The sequence below is a fragment of the Lycium barbarum genome, chromosome 11 (assembly GCF_019175385.1).
Source record: "Lycium barbarum isolate Lr01 chromosome 11, ASM1917538v2, whole genome shotgun sequence".
Classification (NCBI taxonomy): Eukaryota; Viridiplantae; Streptophyta; class Magnoliopsida; order Solanales; family Solanaceae; genus Lycium; species Lycium barbarum.
In genome coordinates, this window is record NC_083347.1 from 91,324,541 (window position 1) to 91,338,774 (window position 14,234).

General features: G+C 32.5%; 1 long non-coding RNA gene across 1 annotated transcript; it reads right to left on the reverse strand.

Moving 5' to 3' along the window:
* Positions 1–9,391: 9,391 nt before the first annotated feature.
* LOC132618493 (uncharacterized) lies at positions 9,392–10,111 on the reverse strand. Its single transcript, XR_009574146.1, has 2 exons — positions 9,808–10,111; positions 9,392–9,608 (listed from the first exon to the last, which is right to left on the reverse strand). It is a non-coding gene; the product is annotated as an uncharacterized LOC132618493 (long non-coding RNA).
* Between the last annotated feature and the right edge of the window lie 4,123 nt (positions 10,112–14,234).

The window sequence follows — 14,234 nt, forward strand, 5'->3', positions numbered from 1 at the left end:
TAAATCGGTCAAATAATGCAACATTGTATTGTCAAATCAAGTCTATATGTGTCATAGACTGCTGAAATTGTCATGCGTGGTGTGTTGTCAAATCAATGCTTACTTTGCACATTAAAATGGTGCAAAATACAAGTGAGAGTCATATTAAAATGGTCAAATATTGAAGTACTATATATAACATGATTGACAATTTCTAGAAGCATTCACAATAAAATGAGTTATCATGTCATTCTACACCTAGTTTCGTAATCTTGATTCTATTACATGTTTTACCCCAGGAAACATATTCGAAGCAATGGGTAGGACATGGGAACTAGTTGATGATTTTCAATACTCAAATAACCCTAACAACAAATTCAATCGAGAATACAATAATAAAATGAGAGTGGAGTGGGATTGGCGTGTTAGGGAGGCTGCAGCACTAGAGCAAAAGTTAGCGTCAGTAGGGCTTAAACGCCCAAAAAAAGGTGCTATGTCAATGTCTCGTGGAACTCCACAAGATTTTAATTTTACTCTTAACCGTTTTCGCGAAGAGAACAATAGGATGCAAATACATTACCTTAGGGTAGAATATGATATACATGGTAGCAAAAGATTTAGATCCAAGTGGGATTTGGACTGTGAGATGTCCGATGAAGATTAGTATTTTTTTTATATAAAGTAAGTAGGTAGGGTCATAAAGACCACCCCCTCCCAACTAGGGGTACATGGGGGTTTGCAACTATATAAGTAGCCCTTTCTTTTGTTATTAGACTACAACTTATTCATTGTCGAGTAGTATAAACGCAGCTTGGTCTTTACCCCTACCAAAAGAACCAAATAGCAGTGATGATGAGAGTTCAAATCATAGAAGTTTTTGAGTGATAACAGTGATTTCAAACTAGACGAGCTAAATCCCCACCTTCTTATAGAGCGTAATGATGATTTCTGCGGTGTGAAATATTCAGATCCGCGAGAATATTATTGCAGTTTACGCCGAGAATGGTCATATCGGCTTGCCGGATCAGAACGTCTTCCTCGTGACTTGGAAAATCTCAACGCTCCAATCCCAACAAGGTACTCAATAACCATGCCTCGAGTAGGTCCAGAAACTTGCGAGCTTGCAGTACAAAGGATTAGAAAAGAAAACAACAGAATGCTAGCAAGACGTTGTAGATTTTACATGCTAAAGTTGGCCGAAGAACAAGTATCATCAACCGGTAGAGAACTAACATCTACTGAAAAAAGATGTGTTTTAAGAAACCACCAATATTTTCGGACGACGATATTGAGGACTTCTATTCTGATGAAGATTAGGGGTTATTTAAGTTCTTTCAAATTTCTGACTCATGCGGTTAATTTGTGATGTTAGTTTATGATGAAGTCATCAATAAGAAAAAAATTAGTAAGTTTTTAATTTACTTTGATTGTTTAAGGCTATTATTAATTTCTAGCAAAGTGTGTTGAAGGGGTGAAAATGGAGGAAATGAAGGAGAAGAGTTTGCTGAAAAATAGCTAAGTGGGGAAGAGAAGGCACTCCATTTTTCTCCATGGAAGTTGGTTTGAACTCTTCAGCCTCTAGGTTAAGTGTTTTTTAGCTGAAATTGCTGGTGTCATTGCCAAAATAAGAACAAGAAGAGAAAAAAACTTACTTCGGGGCACTTTAGAACCCCTAAAACGACGATCCAAACGTTTAGTCATACTTGATGTTATTAGTCGACATTATTGTACGCAAAAAAAGATATTAAGTCCTATATAAAATATTGATATTTCGGGGTTTGGAAACATGACTAATTTTTGCCCAAAGTATGGAAAAAACGTGATTTTGATAGGTTTAAAAAACAAAAAGTAGCCTTTCACGCACAGATTCTGTGCGTGAAACGGCCAAATTAAAAAGTTACAGTTTGGTCCTTTCACACACAGATTCTGTGCGTGAAACCTAGTTATGTATTTATTTATTTTCATACTAAAACTGTCACAGACTCGGTTTTCATACCATGAGTGGAAGAGGCGTAGATGGAGCTACACATTATCTCACAGATCCAAATTGTGTTGATCAACAGTTTGAGGAGCTTAAATATGTGAAACTAAGAGAATTTGAAGGCAGGGGCGGAGCCAAGTGGTGGTCAGGGTGTTCACCCGAACCCCCTTCGGCGAAAATTTACCATGTATACACACGGTTAAAATTATTTTTTATGTATAAATAGTAAATGTTGAATTCCCTTGGCTTCCTCGTTTCTTAATCTTTATATTTTTGAACCCCCTTGGCGAAAATCCTGGTTCCGCGACTATTTGAAGGCACATCATCTGAACTCATCTTTCTGAATCTCATACTTGCACATTCTTTATCACTTTCAAGGATGATTGTTTTATCCTCTAATGAACTTGATGATGGTGAAGTATTGGATTTTTGTGAACAACTGATCATGTCCTTAAGTACATCAACAAGATGTTGTGAAAATATTGAATTAAATATCTCAAAAAGAAGTTTTTAATTCATTATTTTAGTATATATTAATGAGTCATTACTTTAAATACAAACGTTATGTCTCTACGACCAAATTGAATGGTCTTTAACTTGTAATCAAAGTGAGCAACGTTATAGCAGAACATTTACTACATTAAATAGCTCTTTATATGTTGTTAATGATGAAATCATCATTTGTGATGCCATTTACTGTATACGTTATTTGGCTAATATATTGGCCTCACATTAGTTAATTGTTTGAACCTATATATACTTAAGTTATTTTCATTGGCAGAGGTGATATATACAAAATCATATTTTTCCTTATAAATTATAGTGTGTTGGGTTTTCTACTTTTGTGAAATCTTTGTTAGATTCTGGCTCCTAGTTTTGTACTAGAAGAGCATGTTGAATCCTAGGGGATACACCCATACCGGGTGAAATATCCTTAAGGACAGTGCCATTGGCATGCCTCAAGCTACGAAGAATTCTCTACAAGTGTTCGTGATCAAGTATTTTCCTCAAGCTTAGAAGGAGGTCCCACAAGTGTTCGTGATGAAGAGAAGTCCCTACAAATATTAGTGATGAAGTATTTTCCGTAAGATTTCCAACAATCTTAAGGATATCTTCACTCTCTATTCTTACGGAAAAATTGAAAGAGTTAACTTAGTACAATCTGTCTAAGTTTCAGGTACGCGTTTGCTAAAAATTTGAATGTTAAACGTACTTTATAAGAGGTAGATGAATTTGAGGCGATACATATAATCTCCTTGCTATTTTAGAAGTATTTATGAATGCATATTATTTGCTAGTACAGACTTGTAGACTGTTAATGTGTATGTGAATCTAGTATGGTGAAAGATATTGCGCTTTAACTTCTCGATTGTTGGTTTTGTGTAGTATATATATGGAAAACAAATACGTAAAGTTTTGGTTAGAACAAAGTGTTTATGAAGTTTTAAACCTTCAATTTTGAAATTTCTGAAGTGATAAAATGTATTGGAAGACCATAATACTGTATGTTTTGTGAAATTACTTTAGGATCTAAGAATATCTATGTTTATCATCTAGCTAGTTCCTCTAATTTACTGGAAGTTTATGGTGATTATGCATTATAGAAGCCTTCTCATATATGACAGAAATCGTTGGGAAAGGAAGCATATGCATACTTATTTTTATGAGTGAAAATCTCATTATTGAAGCCTTACACAATTGAGATTTTGTGGCAAAATATCTGCGTTGGAATTCATCAAAGTGTACTTTTGATAAATTTACTTTAGGCATCGAAAGGCGTTATTTTTTTTAATAATTTGTTACGACTGATTTAATTATTATATAAATATGATATATTTATGTGCAAGTCAATCTTTTAGCTTTGTAGCCTTTGCATTTAGAAAAAAAAAAATAGTATTTGATTATGGAAATAAACTTAACACTAACAAAATTCTTTTAGCATGAGGTGGTTCTTGACAAAGTTGATTTCATGTGTCAATTGATATGATATAGAAATTTTACAATGTAAATATTGAGCCTTTAGTGAGATAACAATTGTTTTGTGTGTGGCAAATTAAGCCATCGTACTCCTAAAATGTTGAAGAAGATTAGGAGAATTGACAATCCCGCTAAGTGAAAATAATTTTGGCTAAGCGGATGATATAACTGTTGTAGTCATTTCTCAAGTAAATCTTGTGGCTAATGTGAGAGTTTGAGTGTTAGACTTTGGTGTTACTAAGCATATTCTACACCCAAGTTGAAGAAGAAAAATAGTTTATTTATGTTGGTGATTCTAGAACTATTCAAGTTCTTAGAATGGAAAAATTCTTCTTAAAATCTTTTTTGGAAAAATTATTGGCATTAGCTGGGGTAATTTATATTTCTATTATTTGAGCCAATAATTTTATTCTTGCGGAATTACTAGAAAAACTTGAAGAGAAGATTTTATTTGAGTATGATAAGGTTGTATCAACCAAAATAATATTTAGTGGGCAATGAGTATTGTCATCATAGTTTGTTTATTTGTGTTGACTATTTTTAAATTAAAAAAAACTAGTATTTGTATTATTTCTTATCCAACTCTTGATAAAAATATTATTTTCTTAAAATATTTATTGATAATGGCATAGTGTGGGTAACTATACAAAATCGTTTGGGTGAAGTTATACTATTAGTTTGTTATTTATAAGATGAAATCTCTTATGAGAAATTACTAATACTTCTTATGAGTTATGAAAATATTATTCCCTTATCGTAGAATTTCTCGAAATGTGGGGGTTATGATGTCTTGTGCCTTATGAAAAATATTATTTTCCTGTCTTAAATTTTTTGAAAATGTGAGGGTCACGGTGTCTTACTAAAGTTATGTTTGGAGAATTTTTTGAAAGAAAAATGATAACATGTGGTGGTGTTGTTCGAAATGCTTTTGAAAATATAAAGTTTGATAAGAAGCAAATGATGGTAAAGTGTTTGCTGAATTAATATTTATTGTACTAGAGGGGTACAATGATGTTAAGTGGATTTATGGTTATGTGTTCACCCTTTGTGGAGGTGTAATAGAATGAAAATCAGCCAAGTAGACCATAATGAAATATGAGCATGGTTTGGAGTTGGCTGGTAATGAGACTTCTCAGTGAGTATTAAGGTTGAGTTAAAACCAACATGTCTATATATTGCGGTTGCCAAGCAGCGTTAGCTGTAGTGAATATTCGGTGGCAATAAAACATATTCGTTTGGAACATAAAGTGATAAAACAACGTTGTTATGAGATGAAATTATTATGTGATGTCTGAGGTGAATTTGGCCGATTCACAGACTATAAGAAACATCGAGGGGAATGAGATTATTTTTGTCATTTGAGAAGATCAACAATGATACCCAACCTATGTGATTGGAGATCCCATGAATTAGGTTCATATGGATAATAACAAGTCATTAGTTGATCAAAGTGCACTATTAAATTACGTCTCTTCCTATGGTGTGTGAATATAGTGCAATACTGCAAGACAAAGTGAGGTTGAGCTATAAACTCTAAATCCATTACCATCTCCTTTATAGGTGGTGTATTGCTCTGCAAAATACACTTACACTTGATGGGTGGACCTATATGAGTGTGGAGTGGTTCCGCTCCTATGAAATTGTGACAGATTTTTAGAGCACTCATGAATACCAGGACACGTGCATGGCCTCTTAGCGCAAAACCGCGATAACGACAAAGATTGTGCGAGTATGATGTGATAGAATAAGACAATGAGCTTACAAATGAATTTTTGGTTCATAGAAGTGTTACACTTCACCAATTGTTCTGTAAGTTTAATCTTATTTTATCTAGGTCTGGTTCATAGTCTACGAGACACTAGATTTGACGCATTGTCCTCATAAGTGAAAACCCAGCAAAACAACTTATTTCATTCTATTCCTTTTTATTCTTTTTGAGATAGTGGGGGATTGTTGTGAAAATATTGAATTAAATATCTCAAAAAGAAGTTTTTAATTCATTATTTTAGTATATATTAATGAGTCATTATTTTAAATACAAACGTTATGTCTCTACGACCAAATTGAATGGTCTTTAACTTGTAATCAAAGTGAGCAACGTTATAGCAGAACATTTACTACATTAAATAGCTCTTTATATGTTGTTAATGATGAAATCATCATTTGTGATGCCATTTACTATATACGTTATTTGGCTAATATATTAGCCTGACATTAGTTAATTGTTTGAACCTATATATACTTAAGTTATTTTCATTGGCAGAGGTGATATATACAAAACCATATTTTTCCTTATAAATTATAGTGTGTTGGGTTTTCTACTTTTGTGAAATCTTTGTTAGATTCTGACTCCTAGTTTTGTACTAGAAGAGCTTATTGAATCCTGGAGGATACACTCATACCGAGTGAAATATATTTAAGGACAGTGCCATTGACATGCCTCGAGCTACGAAGAATTCTCTACAAGTGTTCGTGATCAAGTATTTTCCTCAAACTTAGAAGGAGGTCTCATAAGTGTTCGTGATGAAGAGAAATCCCTACAAATATTAGTGATAAAGTGTTTTCCGTAAGATTTCCAACACAAGAGTAGTACAATATAGTCATGTTGGATAATAAGTAGTTTAGTTGTTCCTTTCACTTCCCGCATTTATCCTTCATTTTGGAGGGGGAGGAGGGATTGGTCTTCTTTTTGTCGATGTGAAGATAGGACGTAGCCAGCGCCCAGAGGTACAGTAATAATTAGTCAAAGGTGGACGGTTGAATACTTGTCAGAACTCTCTCTGTCAGTCTTTCTTGAAGCTTAATTCGTTGTTTCATTTATTCATTATATACTACATTCAAATCTCCCAAAAATAATGTTTTTCCTAGCTAGTTATATTTATGAGTCGAGCGTATATTTAGATAATTACTTCGTACCTGAATAAGTACCTTTTATTACGTAGTTTCCATGATAATGCTACTATTCATATGCTGAATATACGCTAAATTTGCATGTAGCAAGAAATATGTATACGCTGGGGTGTGTTTGGTATGAAAAAAATTGTTTTTCATGGAAAATATTTTTCTAAAACATTAAGTGGTTTGCTTACTTATGTTCTTGTGTTTGGTATATACATAGAAAATATTGTCCCATAAATACTTGTATAATCTACGCAAACACTATAGGAGGCGGGGGTGGGGGTAGTTGGGGATTGGGGTAGTGAATATGGGGTTGTTGTGAGGTGGGGAAGAGATAATCAATGTGGGATGACACTTGTGGAACTTTGATTTTCTTACTTCCACTAGAGAAGTTATTTTCCTCATTTTTAAAGAACTTATTTTCCTAGAGAATGTTTTCCGATAATTTGACCAACAAACCATTTTCCAGAAAAATATTTTACTCCATTCCAAATACACCCTACATTTGCCCATTTCATCATCCAACCGAAGGGCAATATATCACATGACATGACTCGTCTAATACAAGAGGTACATTCTAAAATATCAGCAACGTATAACTTCTTTTATTTGAGGCAATGTTGAAGGTCCTAATCTCTTGTTTGTTATATAGAAAGTTTCAGTTCCAATACTTCCATTGGATTAATTATTAATTTGGGACCGACGAAGTTTCTTTATTAAAAAATTTAATAGTTTAAGTTATTTACATCATTTTTTTAAGGAATTATTACAATGTTATTAGGTCACATTTACATGTTCTAGCACTTTATCTATCTTATAGTCAAGATTAAACAATCTTACAATTTAAGGCGAGGCTTACTTGTAAATATTACTCCTATTTGGTTGACCGGATGGTGTAAATATTTCTTACCCTAACGATCAATATAATAAAAGGATAAATTTAAAATTTTCTACGCTGATATTCATTACACAAAAATAATGGAAAAGTAAGAGTATCTCTGATTTTAGATCAAAATCTTTAAAAAAAAAAAAAAAAAAAAAAAACAACAACAATAACAACAACAATTAAGGAATTTTATTCATCTCCAAAGGGGACATTACACGATGAGTTGAGGGTATGAGCATTGCTTTATCACCCTATATACCATAAAAGATAGACAAAGCTATCAATATACATGAGGTGAGGTAAATGCATTTGAAAAAAATTAACTACCTAAAGCCAAACTAATTCAAGGTGGCTCAAAAAAGATGTTAGCTCTACTTTTTTTTTTTCTTTTGAACCACCTAAAGGTGGGGGGGGGGGGGGGGGGGCGGGGGGTTAGGTATAGACCCCAACCTGTTGATTTAACTGCAAAATTTGGGACTACACGAGGTGGCTTTTTGGCCAGTCCTCCTTGAGATACACTTAGGATGAAAAGTTCATCAAAGTGAAGAAAGGTTTACATAAATCATGGACAAAATTAATCAAAAGTGTATTGTCCTTTATCATGTCTAATTCTAAGACGTGGAAGTCTTCTTTGATCATTCTTCAAGTGAGCTCTGATTTGAGTTGGTAAAGACACAACTCGGTTGAAAAGAATGTTTCTCCCTTAATTTCTCCCAGCACTACAACAAATTTCATTATTTGTCACGAATTATTTTGTCACTTAAAAGTCATATTTCGTCACAAAAAATCTTTTGTGACGAAAAAAAAAATCGTCAACCTTTCGTCCCTAAACATGGGTCGCTAAAAGTATACAAAGACAATTTAGTATTTCGTCTCTAAATAATGTTACATTAACTACAAAATAAAATTTCGTCCCCAAATGCATAGTATTTATGACGAACTTGTTTGTCGTAAATAACGTAAAATTTTGTAGCTAAAAGCATTGTAACGTCGCTAAAAAGGTGTTTATTACCGACAAATATAATTTTTCACTAACTATATTTTTAATTAGTGACGAAGCCGATTGTCTTTAAAGCTATACATAATTTGTGATTAAAAAAATGTGATTACGTCACTAAAAGGTATATGCTTTGTGGACGAAAGGAAATTTTCGTCTCTAAATATATGTATATTAGAGACATTTATTTGTCTAGAAAAGGCAACAATTTCGTAGTTGAAACCCATTTTGGTGTATCGAAAATGGTGTATTGCTGACAAAATTAATTCGTCACTACATGTTATCTTAATTAGTGACAATTTCAAATCAAATATTAAATTAATTTGTAGTTAGAAGTATAATTATGTTCCAATATGGTGGCCAGTTGGGGGGAAAAAAAATTCTCACTAAATGTAATTAATTTGAGACGATGAAAATGTAGCAATACGATTTACTTTCTGTAGATAGACATTTTTGTAACCAAAAGCGGTTGTCATAAAATGTATAAATCTTAAAGGCTAGAATTAATTATGACAAATTGTATATATGTACTGCTTTGTAATCATACTATTTAAATCCGTAGTTAACTATATTATCCATAATTATGTGTATATTTCTATTTTTAAAAGCAGCTTATGTAAACCAAATCACAAAAATAAAAGAAAACTGCTATACCAAAAATTCATACAAAACCAGACACTAATTACATTTTTGATTATTCTGAGATAGCATCTGAGTACAAAATTCATTGGATAAATAAAGTGAAATCACTCGATTATAAAAAGTCTAGTTGAAGTATGTGAATAATCGTAAGCGAAAAAAGATAAAAGTATGTTGCTTTCTCATGTGCTAATGTGGCGTCCTTTATCTGAATAATTCACTCACGAGACACTTTTTGCACCTTCATGTACCTGTGAAGGTGTGAAAAGAAAAGATATATGTTTTCCGTATATACTTTTCTATAGCGTGATTAAGAAAAATATATCTTCAAACTTTAATTAATCATAAAACTAACATTAATTAGTGAAGTAAATAGTAAAATGAGAAACAACCAGTAACTTCTTTACAAAATCGGTACGTAACAATTCAATTATCATGATAAAAACTTACCTTATCAAAAGGATCTCAAGAATTCTTCCATTAAAACAAATTATGTGCAGGAGTTGAATAAACACTCTATGAAATAATAGAGCATTGGTCAATGTTGTTAGGAAGTATTATTAGTAGAGATAAAAGATATTGATGAGTCCAAACCATACGAGAAACAGAGAGGAAGTACCTGTGATTGTTGGATGGCCACCAAGGGACTAGAAATAAATTGATAGAAAAAGAAGAAAGAGAAGAAGATATACGCAGGGAATTCTATTTTCTTTTGGAATGTTTGCATTTGCATTTGAGTTTGATACTTTCAACCTATCTGAGTGGGTAGTTGTTCCTAGTTTTAAGGGAGGAAATGGGTGAGAGGGAACTTTACACGGAAATATTGGAGGAAAGGTAAAATAACAAAAGTGACTTTCAATTATTTTACTTTTCCTCCAATATTTTCGTGTAAAATTTCCATACATATATGACTTCTGTTAATTGACTTCCCATTTAAATTTAGATTATATTTCTACCTTTGTACTTTTGTATTATAAATGATGATTTCAAGTTTGCAACACTTTGCACCTACAAAATTTATTTGGACAAAATATCAAGGGATAAGGCACTATTACCCCCCTGAACTTTGGCCGAAGTTGCTACGACACACCTTATCTTTTCAGGGGTACTATTACCCCCCTAAACTTTTTAAAAACGGAATAATAACTACCCTAAGCGCTGACATCTACTCTCTTATGGGAGAGTGACATACACTCTCCTAGTCACATGTATATTTACTTTGTTTTCTATTTTGTTTAAATTCTTTTTGCTTACGTGGCAATTTTTTTAAAAAAATGAAAAACTAATTTTTTTTTTAAATAATAAAAATGGAAATTTAAAAAAAATATGAGAATTTGATTTTTTTTAAACCCGTTTTTTATAAAAAAAAAAAATCTTAAAACACAGAGTTTTTTAAAAATATGGAAAAATGGATTTGTTTTCAAATGTCTTTAAAAATCTATATTTTCATGATTTCATTTTTTAGGACACTTTTATTTTTCAAATAAAATATGGAATTTTTTTTTTCTTGACAAAATGTGAAAAAATTGAATTTTATAAAAATTTGGAAAAACTAACATTTTTTTTAAAATGTGGAAAGCCTGTTTTTTAAAACTAAATCTGGAAAACTAGAATTGTTTCATATATAAAAAAACCAGTTTTCCACATTTTTCTTTTAAAAAATCAGTTTTTTATATTTATTTTCTAAAAAGAAATTTTTTTCATCTTTTTAAAAACAATGCAGTTTTTAATATTTTAAGAAAATACAAATTTTTAATTAAAAAATTACGTTTTCCACATTTTAAAAAAAAATCAGTGTAGAAAAAAACTTTAAGTTTTAATGATAATTAATTTGGTGTAATTAAATGTGAAGTACCCAATTAAAAAATGACACATATCATATTTATGTTTCTCAGTCTCCTAAAGAGAGTGAAATATACTCTCCTTGCCACGTCAACACTTAGGGTGGTAATTATTCCGTTTTTAAAAAGTTCAGGGGGATAATAGGACCCTTGAAAAGGTAAGGTGTGTCGAAGCAACTTTAGCCAAAGTTCAGGGGGTAATAGTGCCTTATCCCAAATATGAAACACTTTGAAAACAATTTTGTACATGATTAGGCTTAATATTAGGATAATTCTACATATTAATTGTAAATATTCATAATTTTTATAGTTAAAATAGACTAAGTATGAGCTTAATGATGCAATTAAAATAATCTCGGGGACGACCCAAAAAAAAAATAGAATATCGTACAATGACTATTCCATGACAAAAAATAATTGGAATATGGTAACATGACGAAAAATAATTAAGGAGCGAGTGTAGGTTACATCCCTCCAAATTTGGGCGTGACTTTAATAGTGAAAAATCTCAAATAAATAAATTGAAAAATGACTGTTGCTCACAATATACCAAATATAGTGCGGAATTATGGCCAAATGATTTGAAAAAAAAAAAAGAAAAATAATTCATAATTATGTGATAGAGCTAAGACAAAAAACATAATCTCTTAAAAGATTTTTAACAAACAATTATTTAATTTATTATTTATTTGAGGGTTACAAACGGATGTTTCATCACGAAATTTAATGTGATTAGTCAGTAGAGATGTGTGGTGCATATCTATCCAGCTCTATTCATTACAAAAGGTATTTAAAAAGTACAAATTTTTATAGGTATATATATTTTAAAATGATCTTTTGAGTTATGAAGTAGAAATTAAAACACATAACTAAACATATTTTATCCTTTAGACTTGGCTAAAGGCAGCTGACATGAGTTGAGGCACGACTGAGAGCATAGCTCGTATGAGACTAGAAATGAGCGGACCAACATGGAACATGTATCACATATCCTTGAGTTAGTAGGGATCTAGTAGTTCAGTTGGTTGGTGTCACGACCTAAACCGATAAGTCGTGACGAGTGCCTGACCTCTAGCGACCAAACACCCATGTACTCATATCTGAACCTTACCGAACAACAAGGGCCCACAAGTGACTTAAACTGATCTTACACTGCCTCATAAATGGGTGACATCATGAACTCTGTACAACCTGTATATACATAAACATGCTGAAAGAACAGTGCAAGCCAGCTAGGCTGCTACATATACTGTACACAAAAGAATAGAAGTCGACAAGGCTACATCATCTGCCTATTACATACAACTGTCTACAGACCTTTACTGGAATAAAAGCTGTAGAAAGGACGGGACAGTGCCCCGTCATACCCATATACATGTAAAATATACTGCAGCTCCGGATCATGAGAATCATGAATGAGATAACTCTTCGACCTTTTTCTCTAGCATTTTGGTCTTCGCAAATATGTCTCCAATGCAGTTTCTAGACCACCAAGATAAATTCTTGCAAACATTTTTAAGTTTCAGGTGGAATTTCCATATAGGATTGCCTAGCAGTTGCATATCCTAAGCTTTCTTTACCATATGCTTGAAGTCCTGTTGTTCAGTCCAAAAGTCCAACAATTTGAAGTATCTGCTCCTTTGATTAGTACTTGCAGGGAAAGAACAAAACATAGGTGAGTGATCCAATCCTGTTTTAATTAAGTGAGTAATAGAATAGTTAGGAAATGTCCTGATCCTTTCATTGTTTGCTAGAAATCTGTCTAGCCTTTTCCAGATTCTATCTTCCAAGCTTTTTCCGTTACGCCCAGTATAATTTGATCCAAAGAATCTCAATCAACTAGACTACAATCCATCATGCAATCTATCAGAGGAAGACTCTTAGCCATCCTATAGGGGTTGCCACCATCCTATAGGGGTTGCCACCATCCTATAGGGGTTGCCTCCTTTCTTTTCTTCAGGGCAAACAATACAGTTGAAGTCACCGGTGGCGCACCAAGGTATTGTGGTAGAAGTGGACCAGTCTCTAAGACTATCCCATAGCTCAGTTCTAAGGTGAGCTTTGCACTTGGCATAGACAAGAGACATTTGATAACGTCCAAATCCACTCCTCAAAGAGAAAGTGTACACGGTCGTCGCAATATAATTTACCCAACTATGAGTCGGGATCGAATCCAAAGGGAACACTATAAAGGCGATTAAGAAAGTTAAGGATTTATCACCAACTAAGCTAAGACAAACACTTTTTCAATATTTGTTTTTTTGATTTAAAAACTAACAAAGACAAAACTAACCTAGAAAGCAAGTAAAATGATTAATGGCCACAAGCATGGATACAAGGGAAATTACTTTCAAGTAACGATCCAATGTATTTTACCAATTGGGCAAGTTTTTGTTAATAGACAATGATTTTTAAAATATCATTGAAAGTTTTCCAACCAAATTAATGAATTTCACTCTAAGATTTTCCAAGCCTTAGAGTGTGATATTAGGCACAATCAATTTAACCTCAAGTTAACTATCCTATTCCTAGCTCAAGTTATTAGATGAGATTTAAAGCCTCAAATCTTTGCTATTTACTATTTTCCTAACCCTTAACTCTCTTTTCCAAGCAAAGTAAAGGTAACTAGGCACACTTAATGTTTGCAACCATTAAGAGACATGAAATCTTGAAATATAAATATAGAAACATTAACTCACTTCATTAGAAATAAAAATCATTTAATACATGAGCATAACAACAGATATAATCCAACTTTGCAAATGAAGATGTCCAAAAACAAGATCAAAGTGATGAAATAAAATGCTACACACTTAGATATACATTACAAAGCAAGAGTTGAAGAAATGGGTAAAGAATTTCTCATTGTGTGCCTCCAAATCTTCAAACCCTAGTGTAGTTTCTTGCTCCAAGCTTGGAAGATGGCCAAAGATGATAATAAAATCTCTCAAGTGTTGCTTTTATAGTTCCCAAAAATTCCCCAATAAAAAGTGACGAAAATGGCCTTCAAATTTCAGATTTTCAGATTTGTATTTT